We start from the raw sequence: 14,756 nt of genomic DNA on the forward strand, positions 1-14,756 counted from the left end.
ATTTAGTAATAAATAATACCTCAGATTAAAGTTAGGATAATATAATTGACATTGCTGGATTCCTTGTAAGACCAGGAATATTTTGAATATAAATGTCATATATTTTGGACAAAAGATAACATACTTACTCAGATTAAACATTTTATCTAAAAATTGTATGTTTAATGCAAAAAATATGTTGTTTATATTCAAAATGATCACCAAATTATAAGAATTCCAGCAATGTAAATTATATTCTGACCGGGTAATTTGTATGAATTTTATGAGCTAAAACAAATATCTTCAGTTAAAAAAAAATAATTCTTCACCGGGTAACAGATGGTCGGTCGGTTGGTCCCTCCCTCCCCCCCACCCCCCACCAACCGTCCCAAGGAGATGTGTGGGATAACCACTAAATTTTAATAAATAATACCTCAAACTAAAGTTAGGATAATATAATTGACATTGCTGGATTCCTTGTAAGACCAGGAATATTTTGAATATAAATGTCATATATTTTGGACAAAAGATAACATACTTACTCAGATTAAACATTTTATCTAAAAATTGTATGTTTAATGCAAAAAATATGTTGTTTATATTCAAAATGATCACCAAATTATAAGAATTCCAGCAATGTAAACTATATTCTGGCTGGGTAATTTGTATGAATTTTATGAGCTAAAACAGGCAGTCAGGCAGGGTGGCGGGTGGGGGGTGGTGCGAATCTAAAAATAGCTCTCGAGCCGGACACTCACCGCGTTGCTGTGGAAAAATCCGCGTTAAGTGAAAGTTCAGCTTTGGCAAGGCACCGCGTATATGCGAAAACGCGTTAAGTGAAAGCGCGTTAAGCGGGGTAATACTGTATATATATATATATATATATATATATATATATATATATATATATATATATATATATATATATATATATATATATGCAAGTAAATCACTGTAGGTGCGCGTGATCTAGGTATATGCTGATAACCACAAGGAAAGAAGAAAAAACGAAGTTCCCAAGCGCTTTCGTGTAATTCACATCTTCAGGGGTGAGTACAGACTAAAGAGAAATACAAACCAAGGTGTGTATATACAGAGGAGGGTGAGACCAGGTCCACATTGTGGACCTGGTCTCACCCTCCTCTGTCTTGAATAAAGACGAAAGCTAAGGTGCTCCGTTGTTCCCATTTTCCCGTGTGATTTTATCAAGATTTATCTTATCCACGTTTTCATTGTGGATTTACATGATATATATATATATATATATATATATATATATATATATATATATATATACTGTATATATATATATATATATGTTACAGTACTGTATACTGTACTAAAAAAAATGCCATGTATTACTGTATATTTATTGTATGTAATTTGAATTGTAAAAGTTTTTAATTTGTATATTTGTATTGTTGGGTTACTATGGGTCATAATGTACAGTTGCCTCTGCATGAAAATACCACAGCCTGGGAGTGAGTGAGGACTTGGATACGAGATGTGGCAAAACAGCACCAGTCAGGGCTAATTGAATGGGCGTAAAACAGTGAAATTACGTCTGTTTGTGATAAGATATAAATGATGAAGGGGTTAAACAGATAAGTGAACCCTGTGATATGTGTTATGCAGTTTCGATACAACGTAGTTACTGGGACTGAACTACAGGGAACTGGCAAACAGGGTAATACACGGTTTCACGCTCATGCCTATGACGCTGCATTGCCACATCTCGTTAATGTGTCCTCACACACACACCTAGGTCATGGTACGTTCATGTGGAAGCAACTGTACATGCATATTATTGTTACAATATGAATTTTTCTTTTTCTTTTTTTGTTATTCAGAATATAAAATATTTTTAGTACTGTATTAGCTTTGAGTTTGTTTTTTAAATACTGTATTGGTAAAAAGTAACCAACTAAAAATTTTCATTACAGGAAGTGCCATATTTTATGGGATATAAGACACTTTTTTGTCTGAAAAATTACTAAACAAAGTCAGCCTGTGTCCTAAATGTGAAGTTTGCTGTCTCCCACAGGCTAATGAATTCTCCAGTTGCTGTCTCCAGTAAGCCAAATTTTACATAGCGTAACTCCAGAATTAAAAGTACTATATGTTATTACTTAAACATATTGTACAGTGTGTTTACTTTTAATTTATTAAAAACAATTATTGTAAATATAAATGCTGGATTTATAACTGTTGTACAGGCTGATGATAACCCGAGACAATTAGTGTCCATACATGTCATTTCTCACTCTTGAATTTTTTTTTACTTGTCTTTATTATTATTATTTTTTATTTTTTATTATTTTTATAATTATTTATTTGTATTGATTCTATTATCATCATCATCATCATCATCATTTTGATTAGTATTATTTTATTAAATTTTTGCCCCTCAGGCCTTGATGGGGGTCATTATAAAATAACCTATGCCCAGGTGGGCTAATGCCCATAAAAATACAACATGGCAGGCACCCAGCTCTTCAGAGCGAAGCAGTAACCATATCTGAATTCTTACAAGCACTATATCTATTAATGTCAAACCTGTAACATTTATCTTTACAGATAACTTTCTTTTTACATTTGTGTCTGTTAACATTGCTGGCAGCATTGTAGCCAAGTTAGAGTTGTCACTGTATCCACCAGGCCATCCTACACAAATTGTGCAAGAAATAGTTATCATTAAGTCAAACACATAAGGGCAATAATAATTTTTGGGCACTCGAGTTAGCTGGTTCAGTGGGGGAGCGGGAGGAAAGCACGGAGTGTAGGGAAGATGCGTTGCTAGGGAGTCGGCAGAGGTTGTGTCCCCACTGGTCTGTGTTGCTGTGGCGAATCAGGTAGTGTATGCAAATGGCAATTGTGTTAAACTTTCATTTGGCTTTTATTTAGTGGTTTTAACTGCATTTTTTTTTCATTTAAATCATATACAAATGTTGCTTGAAGTAGCACGAGTGTTAAATATCATAAGCTAGGAAAGTTATATGGTTTATGAATACTGGGAGAGGAGGTGCAGGAAGTTGTAAGTTTGCTTCAGCCTTTTGACTTACATCTATAAGCATAGTCCTTACATTTTTTTTAAAGTTTTACTTGTTTTTCAGTATTTCATATTAGTTTTGTATTTGTAATACCTGTAGTAACACAAGACTCGTCACTATAGCCACATCCCCCTACCTCTCCAGGCCAAGCTCTTAGCTATGTTATGGTGTCTTTCCAGTCCTAATTTTAGGTAGATGCACTACTCATATTTTTATTTATTTTTTATCATAAAGTCGAAACATAAAATAAACTTTTTATGTGTGTTAAGAGGAGGAGGAGGGGGGGGAGGGGGGAGTCAGAAATCTCAGCTGTCTTCCACGTGAAACTATTGACAAATTTTGTTGTCCAGTAGCCAAATAACAATAGTCTTGTATTTTTTGTTTTAACATATTTATTGGTACAGTATTTATTTATTCCACACAGTATTATTTTAAGAAAACTATGGCTACAAGAGGAAAATATACACAAGTTTCTTTCCTAATACAGTATTCCCAACTGAAAGGGGGGTTGGGTGCACCTCATATGCCATAAAATACGATAACTTTAAATAATACAATAAGCTTATGGTAAATGACTCCACATAAGTACTTGTGATGAAGAAAAAGCAAACTACAATGTTTTTTAAATTTTACAGAAAAATGAATGGGAAGACACAAAAGGGAAATGAATGACAGTGGAAATATTACCATAATTAGCAGAGGCTAGTGGCCAGTAGTACAGGTATTAGCATTTTCGAAACCAATGTGAGAAAAAACAATTACAAAAGTGGAAAAAACTAAATGTGTAACAAAATTTAAGAGATTAGAAAGAGTGCAGTTTGAGATTAAAGCTAAAGTGAGAGGCATCTTGTCCCCACATTTGTTTTGATATTTTCATCTGGTGTTGTGGGGAGGAGACACTTGGGCCTACAAGGATAAAATGAAATACTGTACAGGTAATATACAGTAATACAATAAGGCTTGATGACCATAAATACTGTACAGGTAATATACAGTAATACAATAAGGCTTGATGACCATAAATACTGTACAGGTAATATACAGTAATACAATAAGGCTTGATGACCATAAATACTGTACAGGTAATATACAGTAATACAATAAGGCTTGATGACCATAAATACTGTACAGGTAATATACAGTAATACAATAAGGCTTGATGACCATAAATACTGTACAGGTAATATACAGTAATACAATAAGGCTTGATGACCATAAATACTGCACAGGTAATATACAGTAATACAATAAGGCTTGATGACCATAAATACTGTACAGGTAATGTACAGTAATACAATAAGGATTGATGACCATAAAATGGGATGATAAGTATAGGTCACTGTGGGAAATTAAATATGGAAATGAAATGGGGGACTAGATTCTAGGTGAAGGACAGAAGGCTGAGAACTTCAAACCCAATAAGTTTTTAAAGTAAGTCTGGTTACAATTTTGAATGAAAGCTACGCAGCTGGATTGTTTTTCTAGTACTGTATGTCCTGTTTTATTGTATTTTGAGTCCATATCATCATGTACATATAGTAATAAAGACTTACTAATTCATCAAAGAATTCAATAAATACTAGAGGTTTAGTCTTGGTTTGACGTTTTACAAATTTTGAGATGATTTTGCATAACCAAAAAAAAATAGACTGTATTAAGAATGTATAATTTTTTAAAAATAAATTATATACAGCAAAAATATTGTTAAACCATTGCTTGCTGTAACAAATATTATTCATAATTGCACAATTTTAACTAAAAAATAGTTGTTTTCATTATAATTCATTGAATATTATTGAAAAGGCCATGACAATGTATTACTGAAGTTAATAAAATATACCACTGCATCAGTGGAGTGATACTGCCTCCTTTTATCTCTATAAAAATATTGTCAGATCTTCATAAATTGATTTTAAATCAATATTCCATTGAAAGTCAATTTCAACAGAAAAATTGGTCAAAAATTTTTCCCTCCAATGTTCTAATTTACAACTGGCTGTACTATTAAGAGTGTGGGCAGAACTTTTCTTGTTGGGGGATGCAGAAGATACTGTACACTTTAAATACACACAAAGAGGAGCAGTGAATCTCACAAAGCTGCTAAATTAGTTAGACATTAATATCCTTGAGAAACATCAAATGCTGGTACAGTACAGGACATAAAGACCCATACATAAAACAGTATGCAGCCAAATTAATAACATCAATACCTGTATGTGTATACATGCATGATCAATGTGATAATTTAAATGGACACACAGGAATGGATGTAAAGTAAGGTGCTTGAATGGGACAAAATTTGAATATGACAGTGTTGCTGTACAGTACTGTAAGATAAACTAGGTGTAATATATATATATATATACCCCGCTTTACGCGGTTCTCGTTTACGCGTTTCTACATTTACGCGGTACCCTGCCAGAACCGGAATTCCCACTTTACGCTGTGCATCTACTCATATACGAGGGTGAAGTATAATTTTTTTATTTAGCTCATAAAATTCATACAAATTACCTGGCCAGAATATAATTTACATTCCTGGAATTCTTACAATATGATGATCATTTTGAATCTAAACATCATGGATTTTGCATTAGACATACAAATTTTAGATCTAATGTAAGAATTTTGTTTACACAGAGCAAATATGTTATCTTTTGTGCAAAATATATGATGAGTATATTCAAAATATTCCTGGTCTTGCAAGGAATCCAGCAATGTCAATTATATTATCCTAACTTTAGTCTGAGGTATTATTTATTACTAAAAATGTAAATACACCTAGACCCCGACTTACGACGGGGTTAGGGACCCAAATCCAGGTCGTAACTCCGACATGGTCGTAAGTCCGACATAGATAAAAAAAAATTTTTAATAAAAAATCTACAATGAAATACAGTACAGTAAAAGTAATGAATAATGATGAATGGATACAGTACAGTGAAAGTAATAAATAATAAGGAATGGATACAGTACAGTGAAAGTAATAAATAATAAGGAATGGATACAGTGTGACTGAGCACTTAACCTTTAATGTAGTCAGCTGAATGCACATGGGGCCCCCATAATTTTCTAATTATACATGGAGACTACATTAACTGGAAACGTTTCGGTATAGAAAATGCGTGTCATTTAAAAAAAAAAAAAATTTTTTTTTTTATCTATATCTGAGGCGGTCGTAAGTCCACATAGTCGTAAGTCGGGGTCTAGGTGTATACTGTTTTAACCGAAACATTTCTCTGGTAGGGAGGGACCCAGCGAGAGTGGGAAGAGGGGGGAGCCGGAGGTGGGGTATTTTGATTGACAGATAGTGTCTGGGTGAAGTATATTTTTTTTATTTACTGAAGATATTTGTTTTAGCTCATAAAATTCATACAAATTATCCTGCCAGAATATAATTTACATTGCTGGAATTCTTACAATATGATGATCATTTTGAATATAAACATCATGAATTTTGCATTAGACATACAAATTTTAGATCCAATGTAAGAATTTTGTTTACACTGAGCAAATATGTTATCTTTTGTGCAAAATATATTATGTGTATATTCAAAATATTCCTGGTCTTACAAGGAATCCAGCAATGTCAGTTATATTATCCTAACTTTAGTCTGAGGTATTATTTATTACTTTACCTTAAAATCTAGTGTTTTCACCCAAACATTTCTCAGAGAGGGAGGAGCCAACGAGCGTGGGAAGAAGGGGGGTGGGAGTTGAGTCCATTATTTGAATGGACATTAACCTGGCTACTGTATTTCTCTTAAATATTAATTGTGTGTGCATACCATCATAAAATTAAGATGTTATTTTTACTACAACATAGGTATTGTGTCGGAAAAAGTGGAGTTTGGGAGTCGGCCCAGTCTCTATTTCAATTAATTCCGTATGTTCTGTTTTTCCATTTACGCGTTTATTGTTTACGCGGACCTCCGCGGGTTCCAATGACCGCGTAAATCACTGGCTCTTCCCTCTGAGAAATTTTGGGGGGAAAACCAGGTATATTAATAAATAATACCTCAAACTAAAGTTAGGATAATATAATTGACATTGCTGGATTCCTTGTAAGACCAAGAATATTTTGAATATAAATGTCATATATTTTTCACAAAAGATAACATATTTACTCAGAGTAAACATTACATCTAAAATTTGTATGTCTAATGCAAAATCTATGATGTTTATATTCAAAATGATCATCAAATTGTAAGAATTCCAGCAATGTAAATTATATTCTGGCTGGGTAATTTGTATGAATTTTATGAGCTAAAACAAATATCTTCAGTTAATAAAAAAAAAAATATTCTTCACAACACTATCTGTCAATCAAAGTACCCCACCTTGCCTCCCCCCCTCTTCCAACCGAGCCAGATGGTCAGTCCGTCCCAACCCTCCCCCCCACCCCCCACCAACCCTCCCTTCAAGAGAAAGGGTGGGTGAAAAATTTAGATTTTAACATTTAGTATTAAATAATACCTCAGATTAAAGTTAGGATAATATAATTGACATTGCTGGATTCCTTGTAAAACCAGGAATATTTTGAATATAAATGTCATATATTTTGCACAAAAGATAACATTTACTCAGATTAAACATTATATCTAAAAATTTTATGTCTAATGCAAAATATATGATGTTTATATTCAAAATGATCATCAAATTGTAAGAATTCCAGCAATGTAAATTATATTCTGGCCGGGTAATTTGTATGAATTTTATGAGCTAAAACAAATATCTTCAGTTAATAAAAAAAAAATATTCTTCACGCATGCCAGGTGGTCGGTCCCGGTCCCTCCCTCCCCCCCACCAACCCTCCCTACCAGATAAATGTGTGGGAATACCAGACTGTTTACCTTTTTAGTAATAAATAATAAATCAGACTAAAGTTAGGATAATATAATTGACATTGCTGGATTCCTTGTAAGACCAGGAATATTTTGAATATAAATGTCATATAATTTGCACAAAAGATAACATATTTACTCAGAGTAAACATTACATCTAAAATTTGTATGTCTAATGCAAAATCTATGATGTTTATATTCAAAATGATCATCAAATTGTAAGAATTCCAGCAATGTAGATTATATTCTGGCCGGATAATTTGTATGAATTTTATGAGCTAAATATAAAAATTATACTTCACCCGCGTAAAGGGGTACACCCACCGCGGAATGTGAGCATCCTGGGTTCTGGCAGGGCACCGTGTAAACTGGAAACATGGAATGTGGGACCGCATAAAGTGAGGGTTGACTGTATAGTGAATACTGTACATAAACATTAAGGGGAAAATTAGGATGTGTTCCACAACTACTAAAAGTCGACAGTAATGCTATACACGTGAAAAAATCATTACAATATTCTGTGTTAGAAATAAAGATAATATAATATAAAACTATAATTTAAGACATGAAGAGCATGGATGTTTGTGTGGAAAGTGAGTGTGTGGAGTGGCTGACTCACCACTCCAGCTGCGTCCCGTGACGTCACACAGCGCAGTAGACACACACACACTGTGCCATGTTTCACAACCATTTCTGGAGCATTAATGCTATAAAATTTGTAGAATTTTTTTTAAATAATCTAATGTGGCTTAGAAATAAAGATAATATAATGTAAAGCTAGTGTGCCATATCTCCTACAGAACGCATTATAAGGATAAAGATGAACACATACAATTCTGAGAATTTAGGTGGTCTATTTTTCAATAACACTGTCTTGATGAAAAAATTATTACACACTATTAACATCAGAGTACTTAAGGAACTTTCTTTCACTCACTTTGAATCATGTTTATTAGACCAGAATTAAGAACCTGAACCACAGCTTGAGGGCAATTTCAGTTTAATGATAAATCTACAGGCAGAACCACCTATCACAAACCAGCTCTTCATTACATTGTACTACAAATATTTTTTTTACAATACAGTACAGTATTGTATAAATATTTTTTAAAGAACAATCAATAAATTAATTAAGTTTAAAGGTCAATGCCAATCCATTTTTCCCTCACTGTTACTGTTGGTATATTATTTATATAAAATAGATAAACTCTTCGGAAAAAACCTGAGGCATTCTATATAAATTAAAATACAACCATGGTAACACTCAACATTTAGGTACTCGGTGTGACGTCAGCAGAGGAGCTGCTTCTTATGTTACGTCAACTTCAACAACAAAACAAGCTGCAGTAGTTACTGGTAAAAAATTATTTCAACTCCATAATTATGATCGATATGTATTATGGATATTAAACAATTCTGTATATTAAAACTTGAGATAAAAAACAAAGTGGTGCGGTAGTGACCGTAAACATACATTCATGGGTGACAGGTGACTGACTGACCAGCAAGGTCACCTGGTACAGTATATCCCCAGACTGCCCTCCCAATCTTGTGTTTGACAATGTATTTAATAATAATTAAATATACAGTAGTAGTTATTAACATCATTTAATTTACTGTCACTAATTTAGGCAACTGCTGTATTGTCTTTAACAATGGAGTTTGAAATTATGAAATATTTATTTCTACAATGCTTGGTGATGTTTCTCAGCTTCCACTTATCCATTAAATACAGTATTATAAAAGTGGTTCTGTTTAATGAATTTTTCTCATTGTTAAAATACACTATGTTACATCTACTACTTACTATCAAACTTGACATTTATGGGTGAAGCTTAGAAAAATAATTTGCCTCTAGTTTTCCTTCAACCTTTAAACAGTGGTCATCATCAGTGGATGTTAGCTGTAGGGACAGCTGCCAGCATTAATGGAGGAGGGTTCATGTCCCTTCTTTTCCTTTTTTTTTTTTCATGAGGGTTGGACTTGGGAGTCTTTATATGTTAAATTAATAAACCAAAGTACTGTACAGGTACAGTGCAGTACATTAAAACATTTGAATACAGTATATAAATCCCAAATTCTGATTACAAAAAGATATCACATCACCTCTTTACACCCTTTTAACTTTTTTTTAATACCACACAGTATTATAAATGCGTACTGTATACACCAACCAATCCCATTATCCCCCCAAGTAAGATCAAAGGATTATACAGTACAGTCGGCCCTTAACATACGCGGGTTTAGCATACACGGATTTGCAAATACGCGGATTGCCCCGCCGGAGGAATATTCTGTACATTGAAGTAATTGAAGTACATTCAAATCGCGCGCGGCACCGAACACAGGACACCGCCCGCTCCCGCAACCTCACACGCATAGCTCTCCCTCACTCAGCCAGTCTCGCTGTAACCACGCTTGTGTTGACATCAGCATTGTAGTTGCAAAAATATTACATTTCCGTGAATGTATTATATCAAGCACGGTATGAATAGAATATCACTAATTTAACAGTATTTTAACCGAAAATTATTAAAAAAACGAGTAACATATCTTGAACATCGGAAGGTTAGGTAAAGTCTTTTGTTTTCATGTAGTTTATCCTAATTTACATTGAAAAACATTACGTTTCAGCAAAACTAATTTCTGAGAATATGGAAATGTAATATTTTTGCTGAAATGACATACGTATTACAGTGGAAAGTGACGAAAGCAATGACTTTCGCTTTTGTTCAAAAGATGTTACCGTAATCGCTTTTCGAATGGTTTTCACTTAAAAAACTGTTGTATTACAATAATATTCTATCCTCATTCACTTGTGATGCAACAGTTTTATTAACTGAAAACCATTCGAAAAGCGATTACGGTAACATCTTTTGAACGAAAGAAAGCGAAAGTCATTGTTTTCGTCACGATTTTATCCCACTTTCCACTGTAATATGTACGTCATTTCAGCAAAAATATTACATTTCCGTGAATGTAGTATATCAAGCACAGTATGAATAGAATATCATTGTAATATAACAGTATTTCAACCAAAAACTATTAAAAAAACGAGTAACATCTCTTGAACATCGGAAGGTTAGGTAAAGTCTTTTGTTTTCGTCATGTATTTTATCCTATTTTACATTGAAATTCATCACGTTTCAGCAAAACTACTACAGGTTGTACCTCTCTAGTCCGGCAACCTCGGGACCTGACCAGTGCCGGACCATGGAAATTCACCCTTTTCCTGGATAGATAGTGACTTGTGCTTATGCTTGGAAGCACTAGCACCGCTTTCTCTGCATCATGGTCTCTTTGAAGACATATTGAAGGGTTAAATGATGTATAGTAGCTTCTCAAATTTCGGGAGTTTTTAATTCAACGTAATTTATTAGAACACACAAAAAAAAAAAAAAAAAATTTTGACGGCGGAAACTTGAATTTCGACGGGTTTGAACGGCCCGCCAACGTGCAGACGACATGTAAACAGCGTCATTTCTCTTATGCACAAAAGATTCATTATTGTTTATTACTGAATGTCTTTTTTATTGAATTAATGTTTGTGTGTGCAAAATGAGCAATACAATTCATTAATAATACGTAGAATATTAAAACACATGAGGAAATGACACAGCATTGTTTTCGTTGATTACAAAACCAGTGACTGACTGGTTCTACATATAAAACTGAAGAAAATAAGACCTTGGTTTTAGCTGTAGTAAAATTAATATGGTTGTTTTAAGTAATGTTATTTAATGTTAATAAATGGAACAATAGAAGTAGCTAACGATAATGGTAAAGAAAAAGAGAGATCGCATATGTAAGTGCGCATGCGCACACGTGAAAACATATCGTCATTACTTTACATAAGAATATGAAAGCAACACTTATTTACTGTTCATATATATTTTAATTAATGTTTCTGAATTTGTTTTTATTGAATTAATGTTTGTGTGTGCAAAATTAACAATACAATCTATTAATAATACGTGGAATATGAAAACACACGATGAGACGAGACGGCTGCCGGCATTGTTTATGTTAAAGCTTACAAAACTAGTGACTGATTGGTTCTACATATAAAACCGAAGAAAATAAGACCCTGATTGTAGCTGTAGTAAAATTAATGTAAAAAAATTAATATGGTTGTTTGAAGTACCTGTAATGTAATTTAATGTTAATAAATGGAACAATATAAGTAGCTAACCATTAATGGTAAAAAAAAGTGAGGCTGCGCGTATGTAAGTGCGCACATGTGAAAACATATCGTCATTACTCAACATAAGAATATGAAAGCAACACTTATTTACTGCTCATATATATATTGAAGGGTTAAATGTTGTACCCTGTATAGACAAGCAAAGAGAGAGAGAGAGAGAGCAGTGGAACTGCCTGATGTAAACAAACCTTAATTTCTCGTGGCTTTGTTGTTGTTGTTTTTTTATGGGGATTAGCCCACCCAGGCATAGGTCACTGACCCACATTGGGGCCTGAGGGGCAAAAATTTAATACTCCTGTAATAATAATAATAATTCAGAAAAGTAAAAAAAAGAAAAAAATGCTGCCTGTCTACCTATTGGACAAACTAAAATCGTTCCGGACCACAGAATGCTGGACTAGAGGTACAACCTGTATTTATTTCTGAGAATATATTCATTCAGGTGCAGTTTAGGTAAAATATACATGTGATGTAACATTTTTTTAACTGAAAACGATTCGAAAAACACGTACCCTCTAGCCCTGTTCAAGGAGAAGACTGGGAGGAGCTGTTTGGTGCTAAGATGATGACAAGGAAAATATTCAGAAATATGGTATCTTATAATTTATTCAAGTGAATTAGGATAGAATATTATTGTAATACAACAGCAGTGACGATGTGGAGGAGGCGGAGGGATAGAACGGGGAGGAGTGGTGACTGGCGGGAGCAGGGACGAGTGGAGATGCCAGCTAGTACATTACGGGTGTACAGTATTAATTGTTTTTATAGCTTTTTTGCATTTTAATATTAAATACTGTACAGTACTTTCCAACAAAACTACTATTTATTTCTGAGAATATGGAAATGTAATATTTTTGCTGAAATGACGTACGTATTACAGTGGAAAGTGCGATAAAATTGTGACAAAAGCAATGACTTTCGCTTTCTTTCGTTCAAAAGATGTTACTGTAATCGCTTTTTGAATGGTTTTCAGTTGTGGGATTATGAGTCTAATGATAGGATAGAATATTATTGTAATACAGTACGGTACAACAGTTTTTAACTGAAAACCATTCGAAAAGCGATTACGGTAAAATCTTTTGAACAACGAAAGAAAGCGTGTCATTGTTTTCGTCATGATTTTATCCCACTTTCCACTGTACAGTAGGCTCTCGCCAATAACGACTTCCACAATAACGTTTTCGACAATAACGGTAAGTTACAATAGGTACCCATTTTCGATAATAACGTCTGGATTCTCATGAATAACGGAGATTTCGCGGGAAGCGTCGGAGTGCATCAACCGTTTGTTTGCCGCCATGTTGATGACGTAGTTGTCCTCTCCGCCTCACTCTCGCTCTCACACACGCTCCGTGGAATACAGCGCTGCGCCCACGTGTGAGATTTTCACCTCTATAACCAGTGGTTGCAAGGGTCAGTGAACAATAATGCATTTGTGCCTGTGGGGGCTAGGGGAGGTGGTGGAGGGAGTGATTTGCTACCTGAATTCCCGGGAACTTTTAAAGTGAATGAGAAAAAAGACCCCAAAGCTAAGAGACAAAGCCGCAAGAAGCGAGCCTACTCAGTCAAGGATAAAGAATAGATTGTTGAGCTCATTGAAAGTGGTGCACGGAACATTGATATTGTGAGGAAATTGAACTGTCCTGAGTCTACAGTGAGAAATATTAAGAGGAACTTAGAGGAGACCAAGAAGAGTATTGTGCTGGCTAAGAAATATTTCGGTAGTGATGGAAATGCGAGGCGAGCTATGAATGATAAAAGTAATAGGAACAGGCTGTTTGTGATAACAGAGCATTTTCTTGTGAAATGGTTAGCTTGTAGAAAGAAAGACAGCGCAAGTCTTAGTGACCCTCAGATACGGAACAATCATCACACCAAGCACCTCAAAAACTCCCCCAAGCTAAGTGTTATATTACTCAAACTCTTTATTTTGAGGATTGAATAACAATTCTTTTTATTTCTGCTAACAATAAGTGTTAGGCAGGGCTTCTAAGGGGAAAAATTGGGTGAAATTCTTGGGGGGGCAGCACCAATAAACCCTTTTTACATGTATTTTAATGTCACACAAATAACGTTTTCGCTAATAACGGCATTTTTCAGGCACCTATTAGACATTATTGGTGAGAGCCTACTGTAATATGTACGTCATTTCAGGCAAAATATTACATTTCCATATTTATTTCTGAGAATATATTCATTCAGTCACAGTTAAGGTAAAATATACTTGTGATGTAATATTTTAATGAAAATACGGTATCGTAGCTTTCTTGTGTTTCAAATTTAATTAACAAAGATTGATGTTTTAAATGTAATGAACAAAAATTTATGTACAGTATCTATAAATAAACTTTAAAAAAATGATTACTTTTTTTTACATGGTCCTGTGCATACCATACCATACCATGCATTTGGCTTCTTTGGGCTTGCTATGATGACGCCAGAGATCTGGCCTGGCAACTGTACCGACACTCACAGCTGGTGGTGCGTTGGTGCGTCGTTTCCATTGTTTACTGGTAAATATTTTTCAACCTAACGAAACTAGTACCCGTTTAGAGGTCGACCCCCAATTTTTTGCCAAATAATTTGGTATTAAAAACTCGAACTGCACACAGGTATATATAGTAAATAAGGACATGGGGGGCCAGGGGTTTTTTTAGGGGGAGGGGGGGGGGGCAGCAA

The 14,756-nt window shown here is 34.3% G+C and overlaps 1 long non-coding RNA gene across 1 annotated transcript; it reads left to right on the top strand.

Annotated features, from left to right (window-relative positions):
• Positions 1-1,304: 1,304 nt before the first annotated feature.
• Positions 1,305-4,302, top strand: LOC121863730. Its single transcript, XR_006088447.1, has 2 exons — positions 1,305-3,964; positions 4,210-4,302. It is a non-coding gene; the product is annotated as an uncharacterized LOC121863730 (long non-coding RNA).
• The last annotated feature ends 10,454 nt before the right edge of the window (positions 4,303-14,756 follow it).

This window comes from Homarus americanus, unplaced genomic scaffold (genome assembly GCF_018991925.1).
Source record: "Homarus americanus isolate GMGI-L3 unplaced genomic scaffold, GMGI_Hamer_2.0 scaffold48354, whole genome shotgun sequence".
Classification (NCBI taxonomy): domain Eukaryota; kingdom Metazoa; phylum Arthropoda; class Malacostraca; order Decapoda; family Nephropidae; genus Homarus; species Homarus americanus.